The sequence below is a fragment of the Oratosquilla oratoria genome, chromosome 5 (assembly GCF_046742065.1).
Source record: "Oratosquilla oratoria isolate Oo_2021 chromosome 5, ASM4674206v1, whole genome shotgun sequence".
NCBI lineage: Eukaryota > Metazoa > Arthropoda > Malacostraca > Stomatopoda > Squillidae > Oratosquilla > Oratosquilla oratoria.
Window position 1 is genome coordinate 80,673,093 of NC_134781.1, and position 22,500 is coordinate 80,695,592.

Genomic DNA, 22,500 nt, shown 5'->3' on the forward strand with positions numbered 1-22,500 from the left:
ATCCATACCAACAGGCCGTAAACTGCAAATCTAGACAGTCCCGAGTACGTCTTAATCCTCTGCGGCATCCGAGAGTTTCTTCAACGTGCATAAATTCAGCCCAGTATTAGGCAGAACAAAATTCTTACAATTTGCCAAAATGTAAAGCGCGCGCGCGCGCACACACACACACACACACACACACACACACACACACACACACACACACACACACAGAAGCACGTTTGTGTGCCTGCATCAACGAAGATCTAAACGACACTGAACCCCCAGTCACAGCCGCCTCCGAACCTGGGTACCTAGAGCAACCTTTAGGCAACCTGTGGACAACCTCTAGTTCTTGGATGAGCCTAGAGTCCTCTCCAGGATACCTACTGGTCATCTTTGGGTCACAAAGACACCTCGAGGGGATCTTGAGCCCAATGCCCATAACTACCCTAGCCCCGGCTCCTCCCACCCCATAACAATACCTACAACACTCTTACAACCCCAATCTCGACCCCTTCCGACCCAAGTCAACGAGGAGACGCTCTCAACTTCGGGGACGCACGTTCAGACTCTCCGGAAACCACGACCGGCACAACGACAGACACGTAGACTAATCTTCCTTAGGGTCTCTCCGCCGTTTTTTATAGCCTCGTCTTCCAGGGGGATCCTCCTCCTCCTCCTCCTCCTCTGGGTGTCACACAATCCGGCAGAAGCGAGTTTTGTCAACGTCTTCTGCCTCCGTCGCCTCGCTCCCGTGATCGTGTAAACACGCACCCGTATTCCCCTGAGGGCAGCAGAGCGAAGAAGAGGAGAGGCGAAGAAATGGGGAGTAGGAAGGAAAGGGATGGGTGAGGGGGAAAAGAATTAAGAAAATAAGGAAAAAAAAAAAGGAAATGTATGCAGAAGGATGTGGAGGAAAGGGATGGGTGAGGGGGGGGAAAGAATGAAAAAAAAGGAAATATATGCAAAAGGTTGAGGAGGAAAGTGGAGAAAATAGAAAAAAAACGAGTGGGAGGAAAAGCGAGAAAAAAGACAAGATGCAGCAAACGAAATACAAGAGAAATAAAAACAGAAGCTAACAGTACAAAAAAGTTGCACGGAAAAAAAATGTGTAGTAGTGGAGGAGGAGGAGGAGGAGGAAGAGAAGAGGAGGAAGATGAAACTACAAGGAGAACAAGATCACGTTTCGACCCGACGCAACATTCTTGTGATGGTTAAAGCCATTGACTTGAGTAAAAATTAGCACAACACTATAAAATGTTTCAAGGAAGTGGTGTAAAATCGACGGAACCCCATTAGCATTGTTCCAACCCCGCCAGGAAATTCACGCATCCCCTCTCCATTAAGTCTGATCCAAACCGGGCCAACGACGAAAAACTAAAGTCAGGGGTTAAACAACTTCCTAAGACCAGTTTTCTATGAAATCGAACCTTCATGGAAAGTACGGAGCTGCTGTTTACATGAACACCGCTCGCCTTACCAGTGACAATTCAACAAACGCAATAAAATTAGCGAGGAATGTAACAGCTATCCTCACAGTCAGACAAGCATGAAGTGTTGGCAGAGTGCCAACAGCGAGTGCAGACGTTCCGATACAGGCCTCTTGTTGTACAAGGTTGTACAAACCCAAGGCATATTATGGTCGGATACCCACGCTGCCGGGTCGTAGGTGTATACGTTCATTCCCGGGTAAAGTTATTTCAGAGTAAAGCCCGTGCATATGTTGTGTTTAAGCGTGCGCGCATGCACGCACACGCACACACACACACGAGCCTTAGCCTCTGCGGGTAGGTATGCGCAGCACTTCCGTTTTTTCTTAACCTACGCGTCTTCGGACAGCCTGGGTAACGGGCTATCACCGGTAGACATTTCCATCCGACTAAGTATCCCAAATTTGTATGGTCGCCCCTGTATAACTATGGACCCATACGTAGAGCGCATGCAACCCGAATCTTACAACGCACTCGTAACACAAGCAAGCATGTAGGTGCCTTTGCAACAGAACGCATTTCCCCGGCCGCAACCGCCTACCCTCAATTGCGCCGTTAGGCCCATCGGCAGCCTTGCAACCAACCCACCACGGTCCTTATCCTTCCGCGTGGTGCTCCCTATGCAACCAAACCCACCACAGTCCGTTTTCTTTCGCGCCCGTGCAACCTACCCCGTATAGTTTTCTTCCGCGTGGTGGCGCGTGTGCTAGCTAGGCTCTGAGCAATCCGAATTGGAATTCACACGTCAAATAAACCAGATAGTCATGCACGACTCCTCTCCTCTCCCCCCCACTCCCCCACGGTGTACATCTGCTTGTTCAAGCACGCATCTGGAGATTCCAATCGACTTAAGGTAGCACCTTAAAATGTACCTCGCTCGTGAGACTGGCCTCGTGTATGTTTATTCTGGCTACCTACAGGCGATTTTATTCACCTGCAGGTCCCAGAATTCAACGGTGTAATATTAAAAATAATTTCTGAAAACTGACACCAATATTGTGGTAGATTCACTTGCTAAGATTTTGTGCTTCATTTGCTGTATACTTGTGGTGCAAATATAATTACCATCGCACCTAGGTAGGATAACCCCTCAAGGCTACTATGGAAGTAATCTTATAGTAATCAAATAATTCAGTTAAGCGATTAAATCAATAAATTCGTGTGGGAGAGGGGGCGTTCTGTCCTTGCTTGTAACAACAATGGCACACTTGGATCAATTCTTTTCAGTCGGAGGGAGACCAGTAGGCCACCGTGTTTACGCCCTTATATGCACAACACCACGTGCAACACTCCCACGTCAGTGTCAACATACAAAGAAACTATCCACGCAAATAGGAGGCCAAGTCTTCCTCTCTCTCTCTCTCTCTCTCTCTCTCTCTCTCTCTCTCTCTCTCAGTCATACATTTTCACTTTATACTGCCTCTTGTCACAGACTGTTTGCGACGACAAGATGGTCATTATCTGTTCCTCAGCTTAACACACAAGTGTTACAATGCCCCGTGGACAACCGCCCACTACTAAGGATAAGATATGAAGCCGAGAAGTCGATAGGTCTCTTGTACTTCATGGAGTGGGTTCTACTTTGCCCTTTGTGTGAAACCCGCCTTGTAATACATTCGTCGAACAGCCGTGATAAGGGCCGTTATCAGAATTGTTCGGTCAAGAGCGGTATACGTTTAATCAAACGAACGAAATCTTCTGGGAGTACGCGAAAAACAAAACCACACGTTTCGGTAATTTGTGGAATTATCCAAGTCAAAAAACCTACGATTTTATCGATCTAAATATTTCACGCCAACTTTTTCTGAAACTATGCTTCGATACCACTAAGTGTACAACTTGTCATTCGTATAATCAAAAGTCTGAGTGTCCTTTGAATTACATGACAGAATTTGATTTCGGACCCCCAACTGTTGTTTAAATATACAACCCTTCAAGCTTTCACTCCCAACAGAGCCAACTTGCCCCATCTCTCCCCTCACCATAAAACAAGCAGCCACTCGGCCTAACCAAACAACGTTCACAAACTTACTACAAACCGTAACAAATTTGCAAAACGATACCAAAAACACCTCCCACCTTCAACACCATTTAGATCCACGTGAACATTTCAAATGCAAGTCAACTAAAAACTAATGCCACCATTTCTATCATTTCCGTCTATACTACGCACATCTCGAACTGGAAAACCTCCCTCCCACTCCCTCCCATCCACACTCTCACCTTCTTTGTCAAGTGACGCACATTCGGAGGAATGAACGACTTTCAACAAAACACCACAACGCAAGGTGTCAGTTTCCCAGTCTGACGGCACGACCAAAACCCGAGACGGTAAAGAATCTGTCCTTCGCCTGAACTACCGTCATGGTAGACGGGCAGAGGGGACAGACGGTTGTGGGAAGGAGGTGGGGGGGTGGGGGGAAGGGAGAGGGGGAGAGAGGAGAATGGGCGTGGCTGCCCCCACTGCAGCATAGCCGGTGCCCCGCCCACGTTTGCGTAACAGCTACTTCTCAAGAGTCGAGTTTCCTGGAGCTAGAAAACTAGTTACATCAAGAAGGCCATTTTCCTGGCTTATCGCGACAAGACTTAACTAGATTTTACGTGTTCAATTGCTCTGGCCATGGCTTTGTGTTCAAGCATCAACGCACAATCTTTATTCTGGCTAACGTTATACCATTTAGTAATAGGAGCCATCGCTGCATTTTTCGGTCTCCGCATTTAGACGGCCAAACGGTTTGACAAACCCGGTTTGTCAAAGTGTTTGAAGTGATGTTTGACCGTGTGAATAGGGTATTTGGTTGTCAAACACGTTCGACAAACGTGTTTGACGACCAAATACCCCATTCACACGGTCAAACATCACTTCAAACACTTGTCTGACAAACCGGGTTTGTCAAACTGTTAGACCGTGTAAATGGCCCTTAGAGCACGGTCCCGCCGCGTTATAAATTTTGTTCTGGCTAAACGTCCGGCGATTTATTCCGCCCAGGGCTTTTGGGGTCAACAGCCTTACCGTCACATCCCCTTTTGCGTGACGAACGTGATGCTACCCATTTGGCTAGTGGCTAGCATCATGAACTACCCACTCGATAGGCCAACGTCACTTTAAGTTAAGACAGATCGTCTCGCATTCTTTCGGGCACTTGAAATGTCTAGTTCGAGTTCGATCCCGTCCAAGGTGGGTGGGCTTGGGAAGGGGTTTAGGGGTTCAGGTATCGAGGGGGAGAGGGGGAGAGGGGGCGGGGGGGAGCAAGAGAGGTTCAAACCTAACAGAGCCCAATTCATTTCCTGGGCAAATGCCCCCCACCCAAGAAACAACTAAGGAGTAATTTTTTAAAGCAACCAAAAATCGACCCTTCAGTAAGGTCACTTGAGGTCGACATCGGACCATTTTATTCAGCTTAAGGTCACGACTTGGGCCTAAAAGTCTTTTCGCCTCAAGTGAACGACATCTGGTCACAGAAACATACGTCACCGCACATAAGTGACCATAGTGGAGAAAAAAGTGTACTTGTTCTGATTGGGGGGGGGAAACGATTGGGGAGAAAGGGTGTGGAGTGGGATGTAAGCAGCATGTATACACGAGAACATGATACGGGGAAGGTGGGAGGGGGGGAGGCGGAAATTGTTGGGGGCATACCAGAGAAAACGAGAGTGAGTGGCACTTACCAGCAGTGTATACCAGTGTGAGTGTGTGTATGTGTATGTGTATGTGTATGTGTGTGTGTGTGTGTACTGCACACGCAGAGAGAGAGAGAGAGAGAGAGAGAGAGAGAGAGAGAGAGAGAGAGAGAGAGAGAGAGAGAGAGAGAGAGAATCAGAAGTCTTGGCACCAGAGAAGACTGCAAGAATGCAAACAGATGCAAGCAAGGCGATATTTACGCGCTGGCGCCGAGACCAAAAACAAACCCGAAAATGTGTGTCAACATCCAACGGGGCACCAAAGACGAAGACTAACGATGCGATTAAAATGTACCACGCGCGCTTTGTCAAGGTTTCTCCTCTTTTTTCATGTTCAAATGGGGGTCCATGACCCCCTTATGGAAGGTCCCCCCCTCCCGAGTATTTTATTCAGTGCGGAGGGAGCACGTAGGTCCTTTGTCTGGGTCCGACAAGTATCGACCCCCCCCCGTCTCCCTAGCCTCTGACAGATTCCACCAGTTGCCACATTATTTTGACAAGCCTTTTATTCATAGTGTATTTCAAATTATTTACTTGCGTCACCGTACCAAAGGGGATTAAACTTCCTTTTCCTCAACTGTGGTTAACCTTCCCATTGCCAGAACATTTAAATCCTCTTCGTTGAAACCTTCCCACTCGACTTCCACGAAATGTCCAATCCGTTGCAGTGAAGACGTCAACTCCTCCCACAGCGTTAACTAAACTAGTTTCGGGAAATTGAATCCGCGCTGACGGGGTTACCTTTATTAACGTACGGGCTACTCCCTCACCGTTACGCAATCCGCTACACGTTCTGCTCAAGAGCTTTACGTTACGCTCTTGTTACTAGAGTGGCGACACAAGGCTCATTGTACCCAACTCCCCCGCCGAAAGTACAAACTATTCTAAGTAGGATATATATAAATAAATAAATAAATCAATAAATTAGACAACACACACACAAACATACACACACACACACACACACACAAACTACTAGGAGAAAATATAAATTATTTCTTGTATCTGGATTTCTGCATTTATAATTTTGTTCCTACTAAGATTCCCCCCCCATCCTCATAAAGCTGCCAAACACCATCCCCCCCCCACTCTCTTACGTCTGAATGGTTAAAAAACTAGCAACCTTGGGGTCCTGAAGCCTCAGCCACGGCATCACAAGAAACTAACTACCCACGTGCACATGGTCGCTGACAGAGAGGTCTTTCTTAGAAAACATTCCTAACTAGATTCAGTTTATCCCTAACCTATGCTTACCGTTCTTACATTCCGAGTGGTCAATAACTTTACTATTAACTACCAAACCAACACACAACTTCACATTCAACTATCATATCATTATACGTCAGAGTGGTTACTTGTCTCTGACAAAAGACTATCGCCAACAAACCATTTCTATCTGCCTCCGGAGTTTTTTTATTTCTTTCTTCTCCCAAAGACTCGAAAACTCTGGGTCGTCGTATTCTATTATGGACTGTATGTTAAGAAGAAATAAAGACGTAATTTACGATGTGCAGTCTCTAACTATGCGTCACCGTCCAAGTACAAGGCTCAGTGCAAGAGAACCAAGACTTCTGACAGTGAGGCGCATTTGTGCTTTTGTCTACCCCCCCATTTCTCCCCCCCAAACCGAAGACCTTGAGGCCATTAGCACCCTGTTCTTCCTCCTCTCCCCTCCTCCTCCTCCTCCTCCTCCCCCACCTCGGGAGGTAAAACAAAAACGACGACGCAATGAATGGGACACGTCAAGAGGATAGACTGAAGCCCCCAGCGAAAAATATACAAAACATACGAATCGTCACTTTTGAAGTGGTCAAGTGTACCCAACGTTCGACAGTGACCAACCACTTTTTTTTTTTCTTTTTTTTTTGAGGGGGGGGTGTCAATCAAAAGTGAACACTATTCTTGTTGTGCATTCTACATTCAGCTAAGTTTTGCTATACACATGTCCAGTGGCGACCGAATTTTGTTTTCGTCTTTCGAAAACCATAATCTTAAGTCGACACATTTCCATTAGAAACATTTACATTCTCCCCTTCTTATAAGAACCAATAAACTTAACGCGTGCAACTCCACACGTTTCCTTACTCAACGCCCAACTTCAAAACCCAGAAAGCTATATTCTACTTAGCCACTCCGCTGAAGCCCTCGGGGAAGAACGGAAGTCCACGTGGGCAACACATACCTGAAAAACACAAAAGAGGACAAATTAGTCTATGTTGGTCATGGCTCTGCCCACGACTGCCGGAGGCAGAATTTGGGGGGATTCAGATTTTCCCCTAATTTGGAGTTATGATGTTGGGGGTGCGGGTTGGGTGGGTGGGGGGTTATTTTGGTGAGGTGTGAACAACTTGACTAGTGTAGGCCTTATGGTCTCTTGCAGTCTCCTTCATTCTTATGTTCAGTTGATTGATTGAGTGTGAGTGTGTGTGTGTAAGAGCGAGAACACACACACACGCTTATAATAGAAACTTCTACATCGTAGTGCAGATTGCCACATTTACCACCAGCACCGATGGTTACCACCAGCCTCGTCTAGGTTCGACACTACCACGTTACTCCTACAAAGTTCTCTCCCTCCTTCCTTCCTTGACTTTCAAGAGAATAACTTGCGCTTTCACCTTTGCTGTCCTAACCTTCAGAGTAACTTCAATTCGCCCATAATCTTTCCCTTCTCTTTCCTCTGATGCAATACTTCACATATTTTTTTCTGGCTGACGTCAAAGCAGCAGGCAACCTCAAACAACACTTTCGTTAAGATGAAAATTTGTCTGCGGGGGAGGGGGGGCGTTATCTTGTTGAACTCGTTAAAATTAAAACCTTAAATCAGATAAGGAGATTAACTATCGTTCTTCGAAGGTGTTGAGGTTGCACGAGCAACCCTTTTACCACACCCCTATGTCTTTCCTTTTCCCCACCTCTACATTGTCCCTGGCACCGTGCCACTTGGCACCGGTGGCACATCTTCCCGACGAAGACTTCTCGAACCCTGTCCTGACCATTGCAATGGAGTCTAAACGATTTTAAACCCCTTCCATGCCGGGTGGTCCCTTTTATCTCAGCTGCCGCCGGGCGATTTTTATTCATCTCGGTAGCAGCCTCTGTGCCCATGGAGTCTCGAAGCTGAGATTTCATTTAAGATTTCATTCTACCGCCGCCAGGTGGTTCTGTTCACCTAAGAGGGAACCGGTGGATGCATCTGTCGCCAGACTTTAATTTATCTGAAGGAAACTCTCTCTCTCTCTCTCTCTCTCTCTCTCTCTCTCTCTCTCTCTCTCTCTCTCTCTCTCTCTCTCTCTCTTTCTCTCTCTCTCTCCCAGTAACCTAAAGGAGGGTCCCTCTATGGGATTTTATTCAGACGACCTAATACCAAAGACTCTGCGGGCGAGATCGAAGAAGACAACGATGGGGGGGGACTGTGGCCTCAGTGCGAGCCCTCCCACGTCCTCCGGGGGGTCATCAAGCCGACCTCGATCGCAGAAAGAAAACGAACACTGACGACTCGGCAGGGCACACCTGCCCTCCTCTCTCATCTTCAGGAGGTAAATAAATGGAGGTCGATTCCAATGCGGAGAAGGTGAAGGTGGTGAAGGAGGAGGTGGAGGAGGAGGAGGTGGAAGAGGTGAAGGAGGAGGTGGAGGTGAAGGAGGAGGTGGAGGTGAAGGAGGAGGTGGAGGTGAAGGAGGAGGTGGAGGTGAAGGAGGAGGTGGAGGAGGAGGAGGTGGAGGTGAAGGAGGAGGAGGTGGAAGAGGTGAAGGAGGAGGTGGAGGTGAAGGAGGAGGTGGAGGTAAAGGAGGTGGAGGAGGTAGAGAAAACTAAGGTGGAAGGAGGAAACTGGCAACGAAGAGGTAGAGGAAGCTAAGGTGGAAGAGGCAGGAAGTAGGTGGCGAAAGATGGCATAGGTAAAACCAGCATAGAAAGTGACACAGGTTTGAATGGCGAAGTTAGTAATTCAGATTAGCGTCTGCCCCCCCCCTCCCCCCCGCATCCACCCCGACGTCATCTCCCGCCCCGTCTTCCCCTCTTCACCTCGTTTCCGATGCATCAACACTTGCAATATTGGCCCGTATTCCCTCTAGTCGTAAGGGTCATTCGTTGCCACAGTTTTCTTCCGTTCCACGCCTGCGTAGCAGAGGCTCCCTCGTTTCACTCCAACGCCAATGACGACTTAACTCGACTCTGCTTTCGATTCGGGAACGAAACTAAGACCAAAATTCACAACCGTGGAAATCCACGCTCCCTCGATGTGGGAGCTCGCCTGTGGAGGTGCGAACAGTTGTAGGAGTATACTGTATACACGGGGAGTGGGGTACGAAGCGAGTGGGAGGAAATGGAATTAAGTTGATGGAACGATCCCTGATCTGTGCTCTTGGAATTCCCCCCAATTTTCGGCCGAAGACAGGCGGCAAAGGTCACGATAGAGGGTCGACTTTGGCGAAGCAGTTCTACCTTTTAAGGAATTTGCCTTTTGCGACATCACAACCTTACAGGTGGTGGAGGTGGTGGTGGTGGTGGTGGTGGAGGAGGAGGAGGAGGAGGAGGAGGAGGAGGAGGAGGAAAAAAAAAAAACTCAAGTCATCGCCAAGATCTCTCCCTCCATCACCCTCTGTGTCCGAAGCAACTCGAAATTTTCCTTCCGTCCCTTGATGGGAGTTTCATATTAGCTGCCACCAGGCGAACCAATTTACTCCTCCCTGTGCTCCTCAGTCTTCTTGAAGAACCCTGAGCGTTGACACAAGCTCTCGCCATCTTTCCCTATCTTGTGCTCTTATTCTAACCCATTTCGTCATTCCGAGTTTTGCGTCTTCGTTGTTTACCTTCCACACACCGAGTGATAGGGTTAACCTGTCCATTTTACGAAATGACTTGTTCCCTCACGCATTTCGTCATCTCTGGGACCCGTATTTCTCAGTGCTGACTACTCTATTTCTCCTACAATACACTACAATACTCGTTTGTACCTCCAGTCTTGCCTATCCACTACCCTCATCATCTTCAGACGACTCTTTGCGTCGTCTTCCCATCTTTCAGCCAAAGTAAAAAAATAAATAAATAAATAAATAAATAAATAAATAAATAAATATATAAATAAATATCGCAAAGAAAACGGTTCAGGGTCAACGTCACTGCGTCTCTTGCCGAGTTTCCCTAACCACGGGGGCAATCATGGACGAGGTAACCCTTTCCAGGCACGCAAGCCCGGGAAACTGAAAATACCGTAACAGGCAATAAAGAAGCGGAAGCGAACTTGAGCAAAGCAACTAGTCAAGCGAGAATGGTCCGTTGGGGGGGCTGCTAATTGGACGCCAGAGGAGGACGCGAGTGGGAAGGGGATCACCAGAGATGGAGAAGTTCGCAAAAGTGACGTGACGGAGCTTGGCACAGTCGTGATATGGAAAAGGTCAGGAGGCCTTTGTCCACCAGTGGACTCCAGGGACCTTATGACATGCACTCCAGAGACCTTACGACATGCGACTTGACATCTTAAAGTCTGTCGTGGACTAAATCTCAGTCCCTGTTCATACACACAATAGTGCAGTTTTTCTTGGACTATGCGGTACCGCCGCGGTTTCCGCGCGGTTCAAACCGCTAGTGTAAAGAGGCCCTCAGTGGACCCGTGCAGAGTGCTGATCAATGACCCACTACCTCTCCTTTTTGGAGAATAGGGCGCAGTGTGCGAGATTAACCATGGTCTTTGATCACGTGTTGGACTCGTGATCGACAGGTATTACCCTTCCGGATGAGAGCTTAAAGCTCGTATATGACCGATCTAACTCCTCGCCCACGAGTTGGAGTACCGACTCGCAGCGATACTGGAATTGTTTCAGCCCTGGGCGGGATTCGAACACGGACAGTTGGTTTAACGATTGCGAAGGCTACCACTGCTCCGTTGAGCTGGTGTGTGTGTGTGTGTGTGTGTGTGTGTGTGTGTGTGTGTGTGTGTGTGTGTGTGTGTGTGTGTGTGTGTGTGTGTGTGTGTGTGTGTGTGTGTGTGTGTGTGTGTGTGTGTGTGTGTGTGTGTGTGTGTGCGCGCGCGAAGGTGACGTTCTTGCATGTGACGTGGCGTCACGACGCGTGACGGACACCTGATACGGGTGCCAGCGTGACTCACTCATCACACCGTTCTAGCCTCGGCCCAACCTTTCTCGAACTCTCGAGCTGAGGAGAACACGGACAGGTGCAGTGTCCCAAGGCTCGCTTAAGAATTAATCTGTCCATCCCGAAACTATTAGAGTAGATTCATTAAACAGAACCTTCCTAACTTCCCAATAAGGAACACGCAAGGCCACTCACGTGTTCAAAATTGTACGCAAAACGATTTTTTTTTTACACAGAGGTTGAAGAGAAGTTTGCAGGAGTGGCAAAGACGCAGTACAACTTCGAGTCTCTGAATAATCAGACATACGGTGGGTCGCGACCGTTTCTGCGAAGTATTCTTCGGTCGTGCCCTCTACATCTGAACACTTCCATTCTTGTTTGCTTTAGCTCTCCCTAATTTCTTTTACTCTCGATACACGCACTAACTCCAATTCACAACCCCTATGTCCTCGCTGTTGCTTGTTTAAAGTATATATTTTGTCTTGATAACCTTATTCTTCCTATTTTACTTTCAGATTATAATAACTTCACATTAAGACTCTCTCTATTCAGCTCGAGTCTACTAACATCTCCACGCGTAACATCCATCCACAGCATACGAATATATACGTGTATACACGAAGCCTCGACAATTTCAAGATACGTATATGGAATATTTATGGTGTGGCGGGGATAAAGGTGGACGATTATTATAATCAATGATAAGGAAAACTCCAGACTCGTAATGAAGGCAAGAGTATTAGAAAGGGAAGGTGGGGGAGGGAAGGGGAGGGAAGGGGGGGAAGGCACTGACTGGGAGAGGCGGTTGACAAACGAGCGATGGTTGGTGGGATAATGTGGGCGTGGGAGTTCGCCCCCCACCCTTGTGCTGGTGGTGTGAAGGCGGGGTGGGGGTGTAAACGTGGTGCAGAAAGGCACAGGGGAAGGTTGGAAAGAAGGAGTTCGCAGATAAGAGACGGGTGGGATGTGGCGGGGAGGAGAGAAGAGAAGAGGAAGAAAGCGGGAAGAAGAGGAAACATTAAATACGAAGTGACGAGGAACAGGAAGAGAAGACGGAGGGTGTTCGGGTGAAAATGGTGGCGATGAGGTGAGGACGAGACGAGATGGAGGTGCGAGCGGTGGAGTGGTGGCGATGGTGAACGGGCTGTTGTTCGTCAGTGTTACAAAGCCTAAGCTGAATTATCTGCAGCAACAGAAGTAGTTGTATTCAGAATATTCGAAGTTGCAGTATTTTTGGAAGTAGCAATTGCGTTACAGTATGTATTATCGCTGAAATAGTAGCGGCAGTATCAGCAATTGTAGCAGTTTTAATGCATTTACAGATTAAGTGGGTAGTATAGTTTTGAGGCTTACAAAGGAAGAAAGGTGATTAAACCATACATTTGGATGTGAAACAAAGAACATAAATAAAATGAAGCCCAGACCAGGGGTCCACTCTCCCCTGCCTCAACAGCCCAATTCCAGCCCCCTCCCCCCCTTAAGCCCCCCCCACTGCAGCTGAGCCTGAACCCCCCCCAATCCGCAACCCGATCCTCACTGGAGTAGTGACGAGAGGTCATCAAGTCCGACTCAAAATCTCGTCCTTTTCTCATAATCAAAGAATACAAATTGTCAAAACAATTCGAGACCTCAACCTATGATATTTGTCCATAGTTGACAGGACGCAAGCAATCAGACGCTAAAAGTAAACAAATATCTTGACAGGTGACCACGTAAATACTACCTTGCATATGTTTAGGTTCACTTCCTATCTCAGTTTTCACAACTTTTAAATAGAATCACCTTTAATAAAAAAAAATGTACATGTGTGTACATCCTTTCCACGCATACTAAACTAGAAAATAAAATTAGTTTAATATTCTTGGGAGGAAAATTAACCTCTATGAAAGAAAACGTATGCTCCAACCAAAGAAAACGTACCAAGTCTGACGGGGTACCTATGAATGGCTCGCGTATTAAACTCGTTTTACATATTTCGAAAATATTACAGAATTAGTGGACCTAACGATTAGACTAACTATTATACGAACTATACGATTTCTACGGTTCTTACAAGACAATTTATTGGTGTAAATGGCACATTTCAAACTAAAGTTCCTGTAATATTTGCGAACAACTATCCAAGCTCGCGGCAAATACATCAAAAGCGAAATGGAATATTAGTAAACGAAAACGGGAACCCTCAGAGCGATAAGCCATTCAAAGAGAACGGAGCGAAGGGGTGACCTTAACTTCCCTAATTCTAACGAGATTAATTGTATACCCCGTACCCTGACTTTCTCCACATATAAATAATTTATTTCTCAAATAATTATTTATAGATCAAAGACAGTGACCCATGAACGAGGAAGTTGAATCTTAGTTACCATTTGTAACATATCCATAAAGCAACCCTAAAGTTACCCATTCCTCCGTTTTTTATTTTGTCGCACTACCAAAGTTCCGTTTTCTCTCCGTTTGAAGGGAGACCAACCTCGTCCCCGTTTTCTATTCTTACACGAATTTTACTCTTCCACATGAGTTCCCATTTTCTCTAATTTTGTAATTTTTTTCACCGCCTACAAGGTTCATCCGACCCCCACCATGGCTGCTCACAAAAATTCATCCTTTGTTAATAACAGGATAAGACCATCCCCTCTACTACTAACGAGGTTAACCGCCTCCTCTACTCTACAGGAGGAGCAGGAGGAGGAGGAGGAGGAGGAGGAGGAGGAAGGAGGAGGAAGAAGAAGAGGAGGAAGAAGAAGAGGAGGAAGAAGAAGAGGAGGAAGAAGAAGAGGAGGAAGAAGAGGAGGAGGAAGAAGAGGAGGAAGAAGAAGAGGAAGAAGAAGAGGAGGAAGAAGAAGAAGAGGAAGAAGAAGAAGAAGAAGAAGAAAGTGGGTGGGTGTGAATAAAGGCTAAGACCCAGAACCGTCACAGTGGATCTCCCATAGGACAAATATTCCTTCCCGGACTGTGCCGCCATTACACTGGAACCGACGGAGAAATTCCAGTTGTCCCTCTCCCCCCCCTCTCTCTCTCTCTCTTACCAGAGCATCTTTGATCAGGTCGAAAACCCTTATTGGCAGCAAATGGCTCGTTTAATGACATTCCGGCCGCAACAAAGTTCATTTTATTTATGGAAACGACAGCCCGTTCTGCAGCAGAGGGGAGGGGAGGTTAACCCAAGGGGCGCTTTGTCGAACGAATCGTCCTCCTATTCAACTTGAAGGTTACCACTTATCGTCATATCCTTATCTCGCTCTTAGTCAACACTTATCACTTCTTGGTGGAGACTTTAACCCCTTCCCCCCACCCCCGTGTTGCAACGTACTTAAAGACCCCAACTGTGGATTCCCCCCCCCAACACCGAAATCCTCCCCCCTCCCGCCCTCCCCAACCTTACACAATGCAACTAAAGATAACAAAATACCCAAGGAGGGAAACTGTTCCCATGGACTTTGGGGCCGGGAGAGTAAAAATAAGATGTACAGCTGTTGTAGATGGCGCCAACAACACCTACCCCCCCCCACACCCCATCCCCATCTTGGCGCCAGCTTACGCAACGCGGGGGGAGGGGGGGGATGGCACCTACGACAGATACCTGGATTCTCTGGGTAAGGAGGGCATGGTGTACCTTTGGCACCCCAGCAACAGTGCCAAGATCCATTTGGTGGCGACCGTTGTTACCATGACACTCCCGAACATCCCGATTACACACACACACACACACACGCACAGTAAAGTAGGCACCCTCGCTCACTGCTAACCATAGTATGCCCGAGAATAGCCATCAAATAACGTACATGTTTATATCCTGGGCTGTTATTGGATACAATTAAGTCTTCGGTGAGTTTTGAAATCCGGCTGCAACACACAAATACATTTACCCTGCTCCATTAACGCGTTGATACTTAATACACGCCTATCCTGTATATTGGTCGAACCGCCACACATTTGTAATTCAAATAAGGCATTTGCCTTAATCGCGCTATCTCTGTAACTGAACCCACCCGCTTCCAGTGGCTTGACAACACTGCATATGGACCGAGGCACCCCGGTTGTACCGTGACTACTGCTTTGCGCACCGAAAGGTGACATGACCCGGTCGCTGCGCGCGGTACCAAAGGTGACATGACCCACCAAAGGTGACATGACCCGGTCGCTGCGCGCGGTACCAAAGGTGACATGACCCACCAAAGGTCACATGACCCGGTCGCCCAGCGCGGCACCAAAGGTGACATGACCCGCTCACGTCACATCAGACTTTTGGTGTACACGTTTTAAACCAAATGAAGCGAAAAAAAGAGATTATAATTTAACAATTCCATTTAACCTCATCGGTGCACGCAGCGCCGAAAGGGCACTTACTAGGATCTGCATGTAGAAGAAGAACGTATATGAACATGACACTTCCAGTGTGCAGGCAGTTCCAGAGTTCCACCCATACCGTTCCTTTGCACGTTCTGCGAGTGTGCACACGCACGCACACGCGCACACATGAAACTATGGTCCTCCCCCCCCCCACACACACACTCCTTACAGTGCGGCATTTCCCTTCATCCTTGCTGCCACTATTCCATTTATCTCCATGGGAGCGTCTTGCTTGAGATGGGGTTACCGTGTTTTCATGAAGGAACGCGCACGCCACTGTTGAGCTCCCTCCCCCCTCCCTTTTTTTTTTTGTGTGTGGGGGGCTCCGCCCCGTCCCCCCCCCCCTCGGGAGAGGAAAGGAGGGGACGAGGGAGGGGATGAGAAGGATAAAAGGAAAAGAGTAAACTGGAGAAAGAGGAAGGAGGAAAAAACGAGTGAAAACTGTAAATGGAGAGACAGGAAGGAAGGAAGGAAGGAAGGAAGGAAGGAAGGAAGGAGAGGGACGACCACCAGCTGGAGGAGGGAGGAGGAAGGAGGAAGAGGTGGTGGAGCTGGAGCGCAACAGCGACCCAAGATTCAACCATTACGTAACCACCACTACCACCACCACCACTACCACCGCCTCGTTGCTGTTAGTGCCACGTCTCCAAGAATCTCCACAGTCCTCTTCCTTCCTGGCAGAACTAACCCAAGTCATCTCACCTCGTTGAAGGAAAGGAAGAAGTTGAAATGTCTAATGATTAAGAGAAATACTGAAAGACTGAAAGAGCTAAAAAATAAAGATGTACTTAGATAAAGACGGAGGAGAGGGGGAAGGGGTGTGGGAGAAGAGAATCAGACGATCTTAATCATATGGAAGGTTACACGACTGTCTCCACGACGAACTCGAAATCGATCGAGAGCCCCCTTGTTGTTGTTGTTGTTGTTGTTGTTAGGCAAATACAACCGACCCAGCTCACGAGAACGCAATATGGTTAACCTTAACCGTGTTGACCAATCGCACCACCAAGTTGCAAGAGGTGGAAATCAAAACCCCAGCTCTCAACAAAACAGAATAAAATAAATAAATAAAATAATAATATCTTATCAAACGCTGTGACGTGACCTTAGTCTGGAGAGAAAAAAAAAAAAAAAATAATAATAATAATAATCGTGTCTCGTTTGGCTCAAGTGGGGCGTTCCTTCGGTGCGGAATTATCGATTGATTCGTCCTTCGTCTTTGCTTTTCTGCCAGTCATGACAAGTTACGAACTTCATTCCGGCTTACGTGAGTTGGTCTCATTTCCCCGAGACTTTGCGTGCGTGCGTGCATGCGCACGCGCGTGCATGGAATCTAATAAAATTTGTAATCGAGGGACCACACCCTTCCCCCCCAAAAACAAAAAATAATTAAATACATCAAAATAGTACACTTCCCCCCCCCCATACAGCACCCATGACTCCTCACCCTTCCTCCCCATTTCCCTTCACTTCCTGGCACCTGTCCCGACGTGAGTGGCACTGTCGAGGTCGGGAGGAGCATTGCGTAACACTGCGGGGCCCCACGCGCGTCCGCGCGCGCGTCATTCGGCCCCTCCTCCTCCTCCTCCTCCTCCCGACCCGACAGTACCCAGTGACCCCCTCCACAGACAAAACCAACTCGCCCGTTCTCCCGTCTTGGCCGACGCCGCCGCCACGTCCACAAAGATTCCAAGCATACATACACTGTATACACCCTCACAACACGCACACATGACACACTTACGTGTATACATACACATGTTAATATCACAACCAAGAAACTACTCCCAGAGAGAAGCAACCCAACCTTCCCCCCTCCCGACCCCAAAACATCCCCCCCCCACACCAGCAAGCTTCCATGCACTACTGCAGAACCTCGCGGCCCCTTAATACCCCCCCCCTCTGCTTCCCCGGCCCCCCACCTAGTGTACAATCGATGCCTATGCGCACCCCCTCCCCCCCAGCCCCCTTTCTGCTTGTGCCTGGTCCCCGCCTCCAGGCCCTCCCTGTGGAGGCAAAAGACTACGCAGTATCTTACACAAGCCCTGGACAGGAGGAGGAGGAGGAGGAGCCTTCTGTTAGGGAAGGGAAAAGGAAGGGAAGGGGGAATCGACGGGAAAGGGAAGGGAAGAGCAGGGGATGGAAGGGAAGGGAAGGGGGGAAGGAAAGGGACAGGAGGGAAGGGAAGGGAAGAGGAGGGGAAGGAAGTGAAGAGAGGAGGAGGGGAGGGGAGGGGAGGGGAGGGAAGGGAAGGGAAGGAAAAGGAAAGGAAAGGGAAGCGGAGGAAAGGGGCCAACGTGAGGATGCAGCACCGTTGCAACGACTTCGTCCCTTGTTAACCTGAACGCATGAAAACACCGTAAGTGGGAGGGGCACAAAGGCTGCACAGCCCGACAGGGGATATCCAGGTCCTGCAGTGGACCACTTGGGGCCGAAATTTCCAAGATTCTATCTGGGGACGACCAACACCAGGATCGATCCCTGGGTGCCTCTCGATGGGAAGAGTTCGGGTGGATTGCCCTTCGGCTCCCAGGTGGAGCAGAGGTGGAAGAGGAACGAGAGAAATGGGGGAAAACTGGGAAACACGAACAACGAGACAAAGGAGGGAAGCAAGGAGGCAAAGAGAAAGAAGAATTGAAGAGGGAAATAAACAAGGAGAAATAAAGAGAAACAAGAAGAGAAAGAATGGGGAGCATGGAGAGATAGGAGCCAGAGATTGTGGAAAAAGAGGGAGTGGGGAGGGGAGGGGAGGGGAGGGGAGGGGAGGGGAGGGGAGGGGAGGAGAGGAGAGAGGGGAGGAGAGGGGGGGGGGAGGAGAGGAGAGAGGGGAGGGGAGGAGAGGAGAGAGGGGAGGGGAGGAGAGGAGAGGGGGGAGGAGAGGGGGGAGGGGAGGGGAGAGGAGGGGGAGAGGGACGTACAAGAAGAGTTGGAGCCCGAGAAAGACTTGTTGAGGAAATGGGGGAAGGAGGGAAGGTCAAGTGGAAGACGCGAGATAGGAAGACTCGTCACCTCAATGGCAACAACCAGCGCTTCTATCCCTGGTCCCCAAAAGAGGCTGGAGGGAGGGAGGGAGGGAGGGAGGGGAGGAGGGAGTGGTCAAAAGTGGGAGAGGAAAGATAAGCGGGGTTAGGAGAGGTGATTAGCATTATTGGGTGGGAATTAGTTTCCAATCATGAGCAAACTGCGTGACTGGTCTGCAGGGGGTTAGTGTCGACTGCAAAAAAATTGTGAAATCTATATTCCTATATGGGAAGAATGGAAGAGGACGGACAACGAAGAATAGGAAGATGGAGACGGAGGAAGAGGAAGAAGAGGAGGGTGGAGGAGGAAGATGGAGGCGGAGGAGGAAGAGGAAGAAGAAGAGGGTGGAGGAAGAGGAAAAAGGTAGCGAAGGAGGTGATGGAGGAAGGAGAGGAAGGAGAGGAGAGGAGAGGAGAGGAGGAGAGGAGAGAGGAGGAAAGGGGCATTACTGAACTATGCAGCCAATAAAGACTCGATCAAAATAGCCCCCCCCCCCCTCCGGTGTTATCGAACACCCGAAGCACTCCTCTATTTCGGCTCTCGCTCGCTCGCGCGCACACACACACGCTGGGTCGGCTTCAAGCCTGTGTATTATGGACCATGTATCGTTTGACTATTTAGTATACACAATTATTCTTTAAATTTTGTATTCTCATTAAACTCCCTCTATGCTCGTGACATTTACAGTTTCCTTGACCTTAGCAGGCGATTGTTAATAATCAAATTAATAAACGAATGAATTATCAAGCAAACAAAAACAAACGAGGTGGGGTTAATGTAGCACAAAAAGTCGATGCAAAATAGTTGCCATAAACTCGGGGGGGTCTCGCGTAACATGGAAAAGGAATACAAGGAAAGAGGGCGCTGGGGGGAGGGAGGGAGGGGGAGAGAGAGAGAGAGAGAGAGAAAAGCCTACGTCAGGAGGCGCTGAGCAGCTTCGGCCGAAGCTTTCGCCATTACCCTTATGCACTTGGATGGCTAAGGCAGGTAACATTCACTGCTGGGAATGGGAGAGGATTGCGGGATTCGAACCCACAACTATGCGAATGAGAGACCAGCAGGCTTCCGAATACGCCACAATTAATGATGCAACGCAAGAAAGATCTCGGGTTAATAAGGAAGAGACTGACGAGGACTTGCATGTACGACACTTTCAGTGTTGATGAGGGGAGGAAAGGGGAGGTGGAGAGAAGGGAGAAAGGGGGAGGTGGAGAATGGGGGAGGTGGAGAATGGGGGGAGGTGGAGAATGGGGGAGGTGGAGAAAGGGGGAGGTGGAGAATGGGGGAGGTGGAGAATGGGGGAGGTGGAGAAAGGGGGAGGTGGAGAAAGGGGGAGGGGGGAGGTAGGAGAGAGGAGAAAGGGGGAGAGGGAGGAGAGAGGAGAAAGGGGGAGGGGGATGGAGAGAGGGGGAAAGGGGTAAAGAGGGGGAGGGGGGAAGGGAGAGAAAAAGTCGGGTGGAGAGGGGGAAAGGGGGAGGAAAAGTCGGGGGAGGGGAGATAGTGAGATACTAATAAAGGATCGTGCCACACTTGAAGAGACTGAAGGAACATTGCAAGACAAATTCAAATCCTCACAGATTCCCATTGCAGCCTCAATCAACAAAGGAACAGGAGACTTCACAACACGACCCAAACGGAACCATCACAACCACAACGTGTCACCACCATTATCACCAACTTCACGTTCTCAAACAACTTCTTCGCGTTCTCAAACAACTTCTTCGCGTTCTCAAACAACTTCTTCGCGTTCTCAAACAACTTCTTCGCGTTCTCAAACAACTTCTTCGCGTTCTCAAACAACTTCTTCGCGTTCTCAAACAACTTCTTCACGCTCTCAAACAAATTCTTCACGCTCTCAAACAAATTCTTCACGCTCTCAAACAAATTCTTCACGTTCTCAAACAACTTCTTCACGTTCTCAAACAACTTCTTCACGTTCTCAAACAACTTCTTCACGTTCTCAAACAACTTCTGGTACCGGGGCCTACAATTTCAGACACTTGCTTCCTCGTCTACATGTGTGTGGTCCCTGCCTCTCTCAGATCTAGAGTATTTGTTCAACGTCTCCCACGCAGTCCCTACTTGGGAATACCTCGCGACTAATCTTAGTCCTTCTTGGTCTTTTATCCTTCATCCTAACGTCTAGGAACGTCTCCTGTCGTCTTTGGGTTCGACAGTAAGTCGGCTTACGCTCCTGATGGGTTCCCTTGCCATCTATCCTTCCGATATCCTATCCATCCTCATGACGTTCCCTTGATGACCGAATAGACCCCAAGTCCTTCCCGGTGAGGGAGACAGTCCCTTTAAACTTCGATACCCCAATTCGGAATTAAGGTGACCCCCTACGGACCCCCGCCCCTCACTGCATACACGCACACACGCACACACACACACATACACCGCAGGCGAGGCGTGGGCGAGAACCGAAACCTGAGACGCAGAGCAAACAGCCGGGGCCGGGCCGAGCCGGCAACATCGAGACGCCAAAGTGAAGCTGCTTCGCCCTTGGGGCGCACCAAGGCGGCCTGGTTGGACCAAGTGTGGGGGGAAGGGAGGGGGAGAGGACGAGGACGAGGTGGGAGGTGGGGGGGGAAGAGACTAGGAATGCTTGGACCCTGACGGGGGCGAAAACGATAATGACAGTGATGTTGATCAGGTGGAGTAGGAAGGAGGAGAAGGAGGAGGAGGAGGAGGAAGGCGAGAGGGAGGTAAGGAGGAGTAACACGAGGAGGAGGAAGGCGAGAGGGAGGTAAGGAGGAGTAACCCAAGGAGGAGGGAAGGCGAGTGGGAAGAAGAGCCTAAGGAGGAAGAGAAAGTGGGATTGGGTGGGATGAGATGGGATGGGGCGGGGCATACCCTCCCTCCCCCCGACCCCATCCGCCTCGAGCCGGCCAAGTCACGTGACCAACGCCTTCAAGACGAGAGGTAGGCCTCGTGCATGGCCAAGGCCACAGGTACGTCACGAGACCAAGCAGGTGCAAGGCGCTTACACCAGGAGGAGCTTAGCCGTGGACGTCATCACCTTTGCCTTAAGTGTTCGGCCAGCTAAGGCAAATGTCATTCGCCGGTAAAAGAGTTAAGGAGGGGTCTATGTAGTTTGTAGAGAGCGAGGGGGAGAGGGGGGAGAGGGGAGAGAGAGGTGAGGAAGGCGAGAGAGAAGGCAGAGAGGGCACGGAGGGGGAGAATGGGGGAGAGGTGGAGAATGGGGGGAGAGGTCGAGAATGGGGGGAGAAGTCGAGAATGGGGTGAAGAGGTCGAGAATGGGGGGGAGAGGTCGAGAATGGGGGGAGAGGTCGAGAATGGGGGGAGAGGTCGAGAATGAGGGGGAGAGGTCGAGAATGAGGGGGAGAGGTCGAGAATGAGGGGGAGAGGTCGAGAATGAGGGGGAGAGGTCGAGAATAAAACCAGAATGAATCAGAGGCAAGATTTCCCACCAGGAACACAAGGAAAATTTTTCTTTAGCTTCAGAACTGTCACGTATTTTCTTGACAAGTTATCGAAAATTTTCCAACCTTTCTGCAGAGTTTTTTTCTTATTATTATTCTAAGTGCGGTCTGGCGATTCTATTCAGTTTTAGGAGATCATTACACCCTCCCCAGCGATCGGGTGAAACTAATGTTTGGATTTTTTAATGTTTAGCTGAAGCCTGAGGACCGAAAGTGTTCAATGACACAAACAGAGGGAGAGGCGACCACCCCCTCACCCTCCACCCACACCCGAAGTCCTCACGAAGAAGGATATCGGGACAGAGGAATGGAACAATATGAAGGGGGGAGGGGAGGGGAGGGGGAAGGGAGGGTAGGGGGAAGGAAGGGGAGGGAGGTGAAGGAAGGGGAGGGGAGGTAGGGGAGGGGGGAAGGAAGGGGAGGGGAGG

General features: G+C 49.1%; 1 protein-coding gene across 4 annotated transcripts in view; it reads right to left on the reverse strand.

Moving 5' to 3' along the window:
- LOC143025604 (uncharacterized) overlaps window positions 1-22,500 on the reverse strand; it is a 459,091-nt gene that overhangs the window by 57,974 nt on the left and 378,617 nt on the right. The window contains exon 1 of one of the 4 annotated variants that reach the window (XM_076185540.1): window positions 548-668. The exons of 2 other annotated variants lie outside the window; for them this stretch is intronic. The gene's annotated coding sequence lies outside the window, so the exon portion shown is untranslated. Of the gene's footprint in view, window positions 1-534; window positions 669-22,500 lie in introns of those variants that run through there. One more of the 4 variants, XM_076185541.1, reaches the window with a different exon arrangement.